The 15,259-nt window shown below is 38.0% G+C and overlaps 1 protein-coding gene across 1 annotated transcript in view; it reads right to left on the bottom strand.

Annotated features, from left to right (window-relative positions):
- The window catches only part of VAV3 (vav 3 guanine nucleotide exchange factor), a 515,438-nt gene that overhangs the window by 139,952 nt on the left and 360,227 nt on the right, over positions 1-15,259 (bottom strand). The window lies entirely within an intron of this gene.

The raw sequence follows: 15,259 nt of genomic DNA, 5'->3' as shown, positions 1-15,259 counted from the left end.
TCTGCTATTCATAGAGTTTTCAGAGACTAGCAATTCGGAAGTAGTTTGTCACTCTTTCTTCCTAGTCTGTCTTTGTTTGGAAGCTCATCTGAAACCTGTCCACCATGGGTGACCCTGATGGTTATTTAAAATACCGGTGGCATAGCCCTCACAATCACAGCAATTCAAACCACCACAGCACGACAGACAGACGAGTGGATGTTGCGTGGTTGCTGTTAAATAGGAATCTCCTTGTGCTAGGGCCCTTAAGTCCAGCTCAAAGGCAGGATTTCTGTCCTTGGATGTCAATCAAGAGGCAGAAGCGCAGCAGGGGCGACTGGGTTGTAGTGAGATGCTTTGGGCTGGGCTTGCGCGTCTCTAAGTTGGTGGACCCCGCCTCAAAGCCAGGATCCAAGGGTTAGGCTAGGAAGGCGCTCTCGCGTCCGAGCTAAGTAGGACAACCTGGCCGGACCCTGCAGTCACTTTACACTAGGCAGCGTCTCTCCATCGACCTGGTCTCCAGACACCTCTCACCCCGCCGCTCCGTGGTCTGGGTTTCATTTAACACCTCCACCAGGTCTGCGCAGTTCTCGTACATCGTTTAGTCGCCGCCTTCCATGGTGGGTAGTGAATGAGAAACACATGAATATATCTATCTGTCCTCTTTCTAGTCTTGTTGATGTGCTCTAAACAAGTTGAAAGAATAATTCTTAGCCCCAAAATGGAAAGATCTCTCCTAAATTGAAGATATGACACAATTTCTCTGGGCCATTAAAGTTATAGGAAGCTACCGGATAAAACTGATGGTGTCCAGATGCCAGATGCTTGGGTAGATCTTCAGGAGTAATGCACCAGACAGGAAACCAAAGCTATTATGCCACCTGCTTACAACCAGCTTCCCAAGAAAGAGTACTTATTAAGCACCTAATGTTTTGCTGAAAAAGTATAAACCTTCCCAAATTATAGCACCATAGCATAGACTTTCACATTGTTTTGAAATGAGGAGGTATCTGCAGAATCTTTCAATAAAGCAGAAGCTGACATTTTCTTACTTTAATAAAACATTACTAAAACTCAGATTTTTGAAAAATAAAAGGTCTCATCTCAGAACTAGGGGCAGCTGAGTAAATTAAGATACAAAGAGCTTTGTAAAATTAAGGGAAATGTGTATTTACAGGGGAATAAAAAGAGAGTGAGGGGAGGTAATCTGGACACTAATTGTCACAAAATATGTTTTTTTTCCAACTTCCAAGAAACCTTAAGGGAATTGAGTTTAGTCAGTCCCATTTTACAAACAAAATCACCTGATTATTTCAATATCAGATTCTAGCATTTGTTAAGAATGTTATTTACTTAATTTTTACACAGCATTACCTGAATAAATATTGTAACAGATTCTACACAAGATAACATATGATCTGCGTACATAATGTATAAATCAAAGCACAAAATTAAAAAGCAAACAATGCCATTTGGTTTTAAATCAAAATATTAAAAAGATCAATTTAAATTTGGTAAAATATTATAATAAAAATATTTTGAAGTACTTTAATGTATATTTTGGTACTACCCTCAAAAATTTCAGGTATGACTTGTGTAAAGTAAGTTAAAAGTAAATGGCATGATATAAATGCTAAATAAATGAAACAATAAGACCATGAAGTATTTAATAGGACTAAAAAGAGAGAACTTTCTAATCAGAAAACAAAGATTACAAAATTAACTACCAATAACTTTGCCCATGTGCAAATTGAAAACTTTATTATAGAAAATAAGCTAGAACTTGTGTAGTAAATATGAAGCAGTTGATGACATTAATATATAATTCATCTTTAAAATCATTTAGAAAAACACCAAAGTTTTAACAAACAAAAATGGTAAGGTATAAACAGATAATTCACAGAACAACACAAATAGATAATAACATTCTCTGAAAGTTACTCTCTCTAGAAATCAAGAACATTATGAACTACTATGATATGAGTGCTGTTGTTCTTAAGTGCTACTGAGTCAGTTGTAACTCATAGCATCCCTGTATAGAGTTGCCCAGGAGCACCTGGTGAGCTTGAACCACCTACCTTGCAGTTCAAACTGACCTTGTAGTCCAGCACATTAACCCACAGCGCCACACCAGGACTCTTTTATAGGGTTTCCAAGATATGGCTGGTGGGTTTGAACTGCTGATCTTGTGGTTAGCAGTCCAGTGTTTACCCTACGGCATCATACAAGGATGCCAGGATATGAATAGTAACCTATCATTCTTTTCCTATCAAATGACTTAAGGTAAAAAGAATAGCACAATGTTAGTAGGCAGACAATAAGACTCAATCTCATATATCAGTAACAGAGGGGACATAATACTGGCAAAAGAAAAACTGGCCACATATATAACCAGAATCTTAGGATTCTGACCCCAAAATACTAGTTATATGATTCCACTTTCAAATAATAATCAGCCATTTGGCCAAATACATTCATGCCATTGTTGTTAAGCATCATCAAGCTGGTTCTGACTCACTTCAACCCTGCGTAGGTGTTTGAGGAGCTGCTGTGGGTTTCAACTGCTGACCATGTGGTTCACAGTCCAGTGCTGATCCACGGAGCCACACCGGAATTCCACAGATGTTACTAATAGCATTTTTAATAATGGGAATTAAAAGCACTAATGTTCAATAGCCAAGTATGTGGAAACCACTTTATATACTTTTATTGTGAATTGGGTGAAGGTAGCACTCAGTTGCAAATCAGTTTTCCATCAACAACAATTCATATAAATTTTGTTTCCTGTCATTGGTTTCAATTCCCACAGTGTAACATCTCTCATCCCATTTCTATCCTGTGTTTCCGGTTTCCATTCCTCCTTCTCTCCTATTCCTTCTTGTCTTCTTAACTTTTTCCTTAGGTAACTGCTGCCCTTTTGAGCTCAAAAACGGTTGACTGTCCTAAGGAATTCCTAGTGTTATTATTCCCTTTATAGATCTGTCTATTCCTTATCTGAAAACTGAGCCACAGGGGTGAGCTCAGTTTCAGGCCTCAAGAATGATTAAGAGGGTTCCACCAGTCTCTCTGACCAATAGGCCTGGTCTTTTTTATGATTTTAAGTTTTGAGCCACATTTTCAGTGTAGTGGTTACGAATCGGGCTGTGAACCTTAAGGTCAGCGGTTCGAAACTACCAGCCACTCCACGGGAGAAAGATGAGGCTTTCTACTCCTGTAAAGATTTACACCCTCGGAAACCCTGACAGGGTCACTATGGGTCGGAACCGACTCAACGGCACTTGACAACAACAACAACAACAACTAGCATATATGAGTTGGAACTGACTTGATGGCACTTAACAACAACTATCCAGGACCTTTTAATGTGATCCTTTCCAGAGAAGTTGGTAGTGGTAGACAGTCACATCTGGTCTCAGGGTCATGGATGCTGAGGTTCACATGCTCCATTAGTTGCTTTGCCTAATGGTTTCCATGCATCTTTGATTTGCTTCACTCTTTTTGGCTCCAGATGTGGAGAGACCTTAGATGGCTGCTCAAAGCTTTGAAGACCCCAGTTACTATTTACCACAGTAGGATGCACAAATGTTTCTTTGTGAACTATATTGTGCTAATTGACCTTGATGTCTTTTGAGATTCTTGTCCTACACCCCTAAGTCTGGAAACTCATTCCCTCAGAGAAGTTTTTATAACTTTGCCCCCTGTATGCTCTAGTATAATTGTAGATATAGTTGCAGCCTATGTAAAAATATCTCATAAAACCCATATGGATATGTGGGTATAGGCCCATTCCCCTTCTCACATTTGTTCGGTTTGCATGTATCAACTCATCGATTATTGTTATTATTGATATTATAGGATTATGTATCTAATAGCTTTTACTTCTTTTACCTTTAAGTCTTGTATTCTTTCTAGTGTTTTCCTTTGCCTTGACCATTATTTGCTGATCTTCCCCTTCCTGTACATTGCCTTTTCCTTTACCCAAGTTAACATGTTCCTAGTTGATAGTTAGTAAGTTACACCTCCTTCCCCTCCCATCCCTAGTAAACATCAAATAATGTTTCTTTTTGTGAGAAAACCTTTTCTTGACTTTTTATGATAGTGGTCTCATACAATATTTGTTCTTTTGTGACTTTCTAATTTCACTCAGCATAATGTCCTCCAGATCCCTCCCTGTTAAGAATCCATCATTGTTCTGTAATGTTGTAGAGGATTCCACTGTATGTTCCACAGTCTGTGTATTCATTCCTCTGTTGATGGACATTTAGGTTTTCTCCATCTTTTCTGTTATTGTGAATAGTGTTGTGATGAACATGGGTGTGCATATACCTAATCATGTCATAGCTCTTTCTTCTGTAGGATAGAGTCCCAATATAGTCTTCACAGTATGGCTAAGAAGTTCTTTTAAAGAAATCTTAGCTGATCACATCACTTCTTAGGTTAAAATCCTCTGAAAGCACATTCACCCTTCACTTCTTTAGAATAACAAGGTCAAATGTCTTGACATGGGTTAACAAGGATCTTGCTTTTGTTGCTTCTCAAGTCTCATCAAAATTCGTTCTCCTCTCAAGCTCTAGACATTCTGGGTTTTTTCCATCCCTTTACTTTGCCAGGTTGGTTCCCTTGTCTATAACCTTCTTGTGTCCATTCATGTTCTGTCCATTTCCTATTCATAATCTCAGTCTCAGTGTACTGATGCCCACATTTCTAAGTTGTGTGCCCCTTTAAAGGGCTAACAATTTTTTCAAATGCCTGTTGCATTCAGTCTTATGGTGACCTAATGTGTTATGAAGAAGCACTGTGCTTCATTGGGTTATTCTTGGCTCTACTCTTTATGGAATTAGATCTTTCTTTCATAGCACTATGCACCACCTAGGGATTCCTTTGGAGCCTTGGTGTGGCGCTGTGGGTTAATGCACTGGACTGTAAAGTTGTTTTGAACCACAAGGTTGGTGGTTCAAGCTCACCAGCTGCTCCTCAGAAACCCATACAGGGTCACTATGAGTTGGAACTCACTCACCAGCACTTAATAACAACAAGGGACTCTTAAGCACAGCCCTCTAGTTATCTGATCACAAAACATACACTATTCCCATTGCTCCATTACAATGTATGTCCTGGGAGGAAAGATACATCTTTATCCCTATAAACTTAACATATTTTCTGCATACTTGTCAAAGTGCTGAACAAACAAATTAATGAGAAAATATGTTGATTAAACAAAGTTAAATGACAAAATCAATATAACAAGTTGGAAACACAAACATTTTCTAGACACATGGCTATGGATGTTGTAGGATAAGCACTGAACTGCAGGGTTGGTTTCAAGTACAAGACTGGAGGTTCAAACTCACCAGGCACACCTCAGAAATCCTATACAGTGTTACTATGAGTCAGAGCTGACTTCCAGGGCATTTAACAACAGCAACAACATACATAAAGAAAAAAAGTACTAGAAAAAAATATAAAACAAAGGGCAAAGGACACTGAGGAGATTGCAGGCAATTTGTGTAGTGGAATTTTTTTGTACTTCCTTATATTTTCTGAAAAAAAAATTTTTTTATTCCAAAACATTCATTCTACCATTTAAAAATTAAAAAAACTTAATTTACCAAAGAAAGTCAAGTATTTCTTAAAGAGTACTTTTATTATAAATATCTATTATGCATAGAGTACTGATGTGGTGCTGTGGGCTAATGCGTCAGACTGCAAAGCCATTTGAACTGCAAGGTCGACAGTTCGAGCTCACCAGCTACTCCTTGGAAACCCTATACAGGGTCGCTATGGGTCAGAACCAACTTAAGAGCATTTAACAACAACAACAGCATCTATTATGCATGGGGGCTTGAAAATTCATAGAAAAATTGAATTAAACTATAATGAAATTTTTGATGCCCCTTTGTAATCCTGTCATTGCTATAGCTATCAAAATAAAATAACATCTCCAAATAATCTGAGGACAATTTTCCAGAACTCAAAAACTATTCCTCAATTATATATTAATTAAACAGTTCACTCCTTAAAATGACTTTTGAAAAAATTCAACTATTTGCAAGTTTAATAGTAAGACTGCCAGGAATCATTCTTTTCATTTTAGGACTGTAAGGTAGAGCGAGTTCTTCTGGGTGTCATCCATACAACATGTCTCAGTGCCTGGGTCTACAGTTGTTTGTTTCAGAGCCTCTAATTAGCTGTCTTATCTTTTGCTGGGGATTCTTCTGGTGCTAAGTTTTAATTGTCCAAATTAATTGAAATACTGTAGCATTTCCAAATGAACATTTTCAGAATTAACAACACATAAAATAAAATCACCCATAAATATGCTTGGTAACAGCAGCCACTAATGAACTCTGTAAAACAGGCCATATCCTACTGCTAATTGACACTGTACTATGCAGCTAAACCTTAGGAAATATACTTCCCTCTTTCCCAAACTTGGCATAAGTAGGCTAACAAAGAAGTTTCCTAGAAGGATCAGATCTCTGGAGCCAAACATACCACAATTAAGCCATGGAGCCTTCCAGATACTATGCGACCTTGGGTAAACTGCTTAATCTCTCAGAGCTTGTCAGTAGTTGAGTGTTCCTTGATGATCCTTGGTTTGTAGCTGGTTCCTAACATGTTCTCTTCCCCATGTGAGTATATTCTATTCTTATTATAAGACACCACTGCAAAGTGATTAGGTTTAAGGCCCCCACTCTGACCCCGTTAATTTAACAAAAGAAAATGCCTACTTTCACACTGGTTCATATTTATCGGTACAGAGGTTAGACCGTCAACATATTTTGGTGGAAGAGAGGGATGCATTCAATCCATAACACCTTCCCATCTCCTGGTAGTCATATGCTTGTTTAATATCCTCAGGTGAATGTAAGCAGGACCTATGACTCACTTCTAGTCAGTAAAATGTAGCAAAGGTGATAGGATGTCACTTTGGTGATTGTATTATTTGAGATTTTAACTTATGTCTTGCCAGCAAACTCTATCACCTTCTTGGCTTGCACATTTTTGAGGAAGCAAGTGGGCATGTTGCATTGCACACATAGTGAAGAATGAAGAACAATATGGTGGTCAACAGTCATCTAGGAAAGGGGCCCCCAGTTCAGCAGTTCAAAGGGAACTGAGTCCTGCCAACACCCATGTAGGTGAGCTTGGAAGAAAATCCTTCTCTAATCAAGTTTTCAGATGCGATTCATCTGACCTTCCAACTATATTTAGCAAAGGAAGCCCAAGTCATTCCTGGACTTTCAAGCTTAAATAAGAAATCTTCCACCAATTATGAAATATTAAGCTCACCAGCTTCAAGACTTCCTGCTCAGAATTTGTTCCTAAATGTTTAATAGATCCATATACCCACTCCTCATTTATATACATGGTTAGATTTCAAGCACTAGGTCGCTATGCAAAAATTGGTGTCATTCAAAGTAGAGGGTGACCACATCAGATCACAGAATGAAGAGTGACTATCACATTACAAAACAACTGCCAGGCCGTTGAGTCTCGTGGCCCAGCCAAGTGGACACATAATCTTAACCACTGCAGCTAGTGTTACTCTCTCTTCTTCATTGCCATTCACTACTGCCAGGTGTACATGGTCTCTGTGCACATTTCTTTACTATTGTCAGAAATGGGAAATGTCAGATGTGACTGTTGATAAGTGAGGAGTAGGTATAGCAAATATCTTCTAAATGATATAATGCTAATAGCAGAACTTATACAACAGAATTCAGGTCTGGCACTGTAGGATAAGCACTGGACTGCCAACAGGTAGGTCAGTGGTTCAAACCCACCTGGTCCTTGAAAACCCCAGCCAGGGTTGCTATGAGTTGGAACTGACTCCATAGCACTTGCCGTCGAGTTGGTTCCAACCCAAAGTGACCCTGTATAGGGCTTCCGAGGAGCAGCTGGTGAGCTTGAACTGTCGACTCTGCAGTTCAAATGCCCTACAATATATATTGTTGTTGTTATGTGCCGTGGAGTCAGTTCCAACTCATAGCGACCCTGTACAGGGTTTCTGAGGCTGTAAATCTTTACGGGAGCAGAAAGCCTAATCTTTCTCCCGCGGAACAGCTGGTAGTTTCAAACTGCTGACCTTGCAGTCACAGCCTGATTCATAACCACTACGTTACCATATTAGAAGGTCAAAAATTACCCAGAAACCTGTTAGGTGATAGTGAGTTGATCCCAACTAAAAGTGACTCTGCACAACAGAATGGAAACACTGGCCGGACCTGCACCATCCTCACAGTTGTTGTTATGTTTGAGAACACTGTAGTTGCCATTGTGTCAATCCATCTCATTGGAGTCTTCCTCTTTTTTGCTGACCCTCCACTTTACCAAGCATGATACCCTTCTCCAGGGACAGGTCCTTCCTGGCAACATGTTCAAAGTACTAGAGATCAAGCCTTAGCATTCTCACTTCTAAGAAGCATTACAGTTTGTTCTGGTAGCTCATGGTACCTTTAATATTCTTAAAACAACACCATAATTCAAATGCATCAATTCTTCTGTAGTCCTTTTTATTCAATGTCCAACTTTCACATGCATATTACTAAAAATATCATGGCTTGGGGCAGGTACAACATAATCCTCACAGTGACCTCTTTGCTCTTTAACACTTTAATGGTCTTTTGCGGCACATTTGTCCAGTACAATGTGTTGTTTGATTTTCTGACAGCTGCTTCCATAAGTGTTGATTGTGGATCCAATCAAAATGAAATCTTTGACAACTTCAATCTTTTCTGCATTCATCATGATATTGTTTATTGGTCCAGGATTTTTATCTTTACATTAAGGTGCAATCCACATTGAAGTCTATAGTCTTTGATCTTTATCACTTTGTATTTTAAGTCCTTTATCACTAATTATTTCAAGTCCTCTTCAGTTCCAGCAAGTAAGGTGGTGTCATCTACATATCTCAGGTTGTTAATGAGTCTTCCTCCATTCCTGATACCGCCTTCTTCTTCATATAATCCAGTTACTTGGATTATCTGCTCAGCATACCGATTGAATAAATATGGTGAAAGGATACCAACTTGATACATACCTTTCCTGATTTTAAATCCAGAAATAGGGTTGCTATATAAGAACTCAAGTATTTAATTATTTAAATAATCACACTACTAACGTTGTGTTTCCCACATCGAAGGACACCCTGTCTATTTCTTCAAATACTCATCATAACTGTGCTTCTATTCTGGAGGAGCCCAGGCACTGGAAAAGACTGACTTGACTAGGCATGTATTGCCAGGCCACAGTAATAGTGGTCCTCTGTAAACTCCTAATGGGCCTTTCAAAGGTGAACCTAATCTTCCCCAAACCAAAAAAGATGTGGAGAAGAAACTGTGCTGTGCATTTCAGAAATCTGTTATTATGATTATGGGAATTAGAAAGGTAGTACTGAAAATAACTACAAGGGATCAAGTGCTTTAGTGAAAATCTAGTCTTACTGCCCTTACTTTAAAAGGGGCTTGAAAAGAAATCAGCTATTTTAAAAACCAGAGCATGCTCCCCAGCATTCGTTCCCAGCATGGATTTCTCATTTCTCTGCAATGAATCTTAATTACTGGGTTCCAATGTCCCAGTTTCTTCAAGTTCATTCTTTCAATGTGAAATACATTTTTACACATTTACAATTATGCTCCCAATATTTAGATTAGGATTTATATTTGATGAGAAATTAGTTTTAGAGGTGACAGAAAAGACAAAAGTAGGTTTGAGTAGTTAATATGGAAATGTTGTAATCGATGAAAACTTTATTACTTATTTATTACACACAAAACCTCATTTACTAAAACCTTCAAGAAGATACATTTGTCTCCCTCAAAAAAAAAAAAAAAAAAGGAAAGGAAAGAGAGAGAAAGAGAGAAAGAAATATGTACATTCAAATCAGTTATTTAAAAAATTCCAGGTTGCCATTTTTTCTCATCAATGTTTTCTATTTGGGGACTAAAATATAAAATTTATCTTCTGAGCAAATTAACGTCATGTATAAAAATAAACTTAAAAGAAGTCAACAATTCTGTTCAGAGTTGATATGAATTCAGCAATCCTTTACAATGAAAACACGAAGGGGAATTGCATTAAATTATAATGCAACACATAAACCAGTATAAAATATTTTTATTTATATAAATGAAAACATATACACATTTAACCTAGCTTAAAAGCAATTTGAGTTCACAATTGCGTCTCCCTTTTCCAATTCTTTTGACATTTTTTGCACATGCTACGTAATTAGATCTATTTTATATGCTTAACAGTCTATTTACTAACTGTTTTTATGCCACTAAGCCTTGGCATACCAAAACCAAACCCACTACTGCAAGTCAATTCTGACTCATAGTGGTATTAGATCTGTATATAGAAAACATAATATAATATTAAAATGTTTATATATAAGGTGATGATTGTGTACCGTGGAGTCGGTTCTGACTCATAGCCACCCTGTATAGGCTTTCTGAGGCTGTAAATCTTTATGGAAGCAGAAAATCTTGTCTTTCTCCCATGGAGCAGTTGGCAGATTCAAACCACTGACCTATCAATTAGCAGCCCAATGCGTAACCCACTATGCTACCAGGGCTTCATGTTTACATGTAGACATTTGAGCAATACAAGCATTGTACTTACACCGATTCCTTCTCTAGGTAGAAAATAATTCCTTGTCAACCGGGCCCACGTTTTATACTTAAAGACACTGTCTTTGCTACTGTAGTTAAGTGCCATCAAGTTGGTTCTGATTCAAAGCTAACCTGCATAGGGTTTCTAAGGAGTGGCTGGTGGGTTTGAACCACAGATCTTGAGGTTAACAGTCCAATGCTTATCCCACAGTGCCACACCAGGACCTACTGCATGTGCTTTAATGTTAAACAACACACAAAGTTGATAATGAAAGAAGGATTTCTTGAATTCTTCTCCACATAATAATAATAATAACAATAATTTTTAAAATGCTGTTACATAGTCATAGGATAAGCACTAGACCTCAAGGTCAGTTTGAACCACAAGATTGGCAGTTCAATCTCACCAGCTGGTCCTTGTAAACACTATGCAAGATCACTAAGAGTTGGAATTGACTCAACAGCACTTAAAAACAACAACAACTGAAAGAGAAAGTGACAATCTTTGAAGATGCCTCAGCTAAGAAACAGCAAAACACCTCCTCAATAAAAGAGTTTCTATGGCATATGTGTGGCACTGTAGGATAATATGCTGGACAGCAAAGTTGGGTGGTTCAAACTCACCAGCTGTTCCTCGGACACCCTATACATGGTCATTAAGAGTTGGAACAGACTCAACAACACTGAACAACAACAAGAAGCCACAAGTACCTCTTTGTAATCAAGAGTTAAACAATGAGCACATAAGTAAGATCTTTCAGAGAAGAGAAGACTCTTTTAAAAATAAATTTCACCAATGCCCTTTTCATTTGCTGTTCAAGGTTATCATAAATCACATGAGCAACTTTAGATCAGAAAGGAAGTGACCTAAACCCCTCCCATCTAGTCTCTTTGTTGTTGTCATTATGTGCTGGGGAGTTGGTTCTGATTCATAGCAACCCTCTACACAGTTTCTGAGGCTGTAAATTTTAATGGGAGCAGAAAGCCTCATCTTTCTCCTGAGGAAAAGCTGGTAGTTTGGAACTGCTGACCATGAGATTAGCAACCTGATTTGTAACCATTACACTACCAGAGCTAGTCTCTTTAGTTCATCTAATTTTTAGGCAGCACATAGAACAATGGTCTGAGTTTGGTTTTAAGTTAGTAACCGGACTTGGGTCTGGGATGCTAAGACAAACACAATTTAGCAATAGTTCTAAATACATGGACTTGGTTCAAAAGAACACATTTTCTAATATACAGATTTGCCCACATGCAAACTAGAATAAGTCTTATATCTTCTATACTTAGGTAGAAGGAAATTTTAAGGCATTAATATTAAAATTTAATTGGTAACTTTGACCTTGAGTGCCACTTTGGGTAAAAAATATTACACCAGTGGCTCAGGTTTTCTTAAGATTTATGATCTCATGTTCTTGCAAAAGCCCTAGCACCTCCATGTTCCTGAAATAATTGATCTGTCTCTTTCAAGTGTTATTTTCCTGATACCAACATCTGTCTCAGGAAGAAAAGTACAAATTGATGAAAGTGCCCTGCTATATTTAAGAAATCCAAAAAAGCTCCCAGAATTTGCATCTGACACACATTACTATATTTATAAATGTAGTCAAGATTATACATTGATAAATTTCTGATCGCACAACAGAAGATAATCAGAAATAAACTAAACTACAAAGCCATTTGCAAATATTGTATGTAAAGATCATTAATAAAAAAGTACATGTTTTAAATGTTATCATAAACCACAGTGCAAACTTCCAACACATGTCTTTCTCGAGTTTAAATAGAACTCCATGGTATACATTTTCAGCCTTGGGACTTTGTTGTTTCTTTCCTGCAATCATAAATACTCTTAGATGCATCATAAACATCAGCCACCACCGCTGATTGTGTCCAGTCACAACAACAAGCAAAAGATCACAAAAGTTTATCATGTAAAAGGGGATTCCAGATAGGTGCGTAACTGAAAATGAGTGCACTTATGTAGGAGAATTATCACAGAAAAGTCAACCTTAAATTCAGGATGTTTTGCAAAGAAATGATTGGCAAATATTATTAATGTTCCCACATGTGACAAAATGCCCAATGTTAAATCACATGTTGTAATACATAGTAATTATTATAATAATTACTATCACTTACATTTTACTACCTAGTAGGCACTGTGCTAAGTACTTTATTTATATTAACTCACTTAATCTTCACAACAACTGTATAAAGTAAGCACTCTCCTTAGCCTCCTTTTAGAAATGAAAGACAAAGTAACTTGCTGAAGGTTAAACAGCATGTGAACAGCCAGGCCAAGTCCCAAACCCAGGCAGAGCTGTGCTCCCTATACCATGCTCCATTAGTACATCAGCAGGAGTAATTTAAAAGGAAAGAGAGCCAACACATATAAAAAGCTTATACTCACTGCTCGAGAGCTGATTCGGGCTCATAGCAACCTTATAGGAAAGAGTAGAACTTCTCAGGAGGGTTCCCAAGATTGTAAATCTTTATGGGAGCAGACAGCCTCATCTTTCTCACATGTAACAGTTGGTAGGTATGAACTGACAACTCTGTGGTTAGCAGCCCAATGAGTAACCCACAGCGCCACCAAGACTCCTTGAAAAAGCTTATAGGCATTCATTAATTCATTTAATATGTACTTATTAAACACCTACTACCTGGTGTGGTGCCGTAAAGCACTGGACCGCAAGGTTGGTTTGAATTGCAAGGTCGGCAGTTCAAAGTCACCAGCTGCTCCTTGGAAACCCTATACAGGGTTGCCATGAGTCAGATCCGACTCAAGCGCATTTTAACAGCAACAGCACCCACAGAGGAAACCCTATAAAGTGTAGCTGTGAGTTGAAACTTAACAACACTTAGCAACAACAGCAACAACACCATCCACAGAGAAGTCCCTTGGTGGTGCAAATGGTTAAAACACCTGGCTACAAATAAAAAAATTGGACGCTCATTTTCACTCAGATACCTTGGAAGAAAGATCCGTCGATCTACTTCAAAAATCAGTCATTGAAAACCCTATAGTGCATATGGGGTCTCCATTGAATCAAAGTTAATTCAATGGCAACTGGAGGGCAAGCCCCACAGAATTAGGTGTTGTTCCTTTGCAAAACAAAAAGTCACTGGACAGAAAATTGCAAAATTGAATTTTGTGCATGGCTCTGAAATTTGGATTTGATAAAGTGGTTACCTGGCTTCCCAAACTGTTCAATTAACTTTGTTGTTTGTTTTTCTACAAGAGACCTTAACTGAGACCCTGGAAAGTCATCAGTGTGTCAGCACTTAGAGATATTAATTAAATAAGCCATAAGAGAACAATGGAAGACACTTTCAGAGTAAAAAGCACTAACAACAAACAGTGAATGTTGGAAGTAGCTTGTTCATTCTGAGGCTGCCTCAGTTTTACTGACCACTTGTTTGAACATTTTGGGGTGGAATATCTCTTGCAGAAGTGTGGAATCTGCTAACCAAAAGTCATATCAGATTAACTCAGAGCAATACTGTCATCAAGAAAGGGCTCATTTTGACCAAAGAAGATTTGCAATGTGCCAGCCATGCCAGCTACCAGCTGAAAGAGGCAGAGATGCAAATAACAACCAACCTTATGCACATAACTTCAGCCTAACACCAAAAGACAACTACAGGAAGAAACAGTTCTTAAGAAATTAACATGTACGATGTGCAAGATCACTAACTACTTGGCTTTTCTTGTTTTGTTTTCCCCAGAAAAATGAGAAATGCACTCATAAATTTACTACACAAAATGCAAAGCAATCATATATATGCATATTTATATTTGCCCTTAGAAACACTATATTGAATATGGTCTTGGGAAAATTGTTAAGTGCTACAGAGTCAGTTCCAACTCATAGAGAACCTGTATAAGGTTTCCAAGGAGTAACTGGTGGATGTGAACTGCCGACTGGTGGTTCACAGTCCAATACTGATCCTACAGTACCACACCAGCAGTTAAAACTACTAAAAAGTGACCAGAGCCCCTATTTTTTTAAAGGCCTCAATTTTGTTTTGTAGTTTAAAAAAGATTTAAACTGATCTCAGGATTCAAGTGAAGCAATTTCTAGCCACAGGTAACAAAGCTTCTATAAATCTCAAACAACTCATAAATTGGCATGGCTACCATGGGTGTGGTTTTGGTTAAAAGCCATAACACATTTAAAGCTAAACTTTACAATGAGGTGAACACTGGTTATGATGGGAAAACAAAATGCACCATCCACATAACTTTCCAGCAAGGCCACTCAATGTTGTATGTTCTGCTTAATTTATTTTTTGGAATCCCTTAGTTACAAATACCTTCTACCCACAATCACATTACCAAATACATAACAAACTTTGGGTAATGAAACTGCGGAAGGCATTGCTAATGAATGAAAAAAAAAAAAAAAATGGCAGTGTAAACTAAGCAGTGTTAAATAGAAAACAACTCAATGTTTTCTGCAAATATCGTCTCCGGAGAAGACATTTATTTCAAAGCCCTTAAACCTATGTTTCTATTATAAACTAGAGTAGTCCTGGTGTGGTGCTGAAGGATAATGCACTGGACTGAAAGGTCGGTTTGAACTGCAAGGTTGGAGGTTCAAAGTCATCAACCGCTCCTTGGAAACCCTATACAGGGTCGCCATGAGTTGCAACTGATT

The sequence above is a fragment of the Chrysochloris asiatica genome, unplaced genomic scaffold, assembly GCF_000296735.1.
Source record: "Chrysochloris asiatica unplaced genomic scaffold, ChrAsi1.0 scaffold00085, whole genome shotgun sequence".
NCBI lineage: Eukaryota > Metazoa > Chordata > Mammalia > Afrosoricida > Chrysochloridae > Chrysochloris > Chrysochloris asiatica.
Note: the sequence above shows the minus strand (reverse complement) of the source record. Positions and strands in the feature narration are given on the sequence as shown.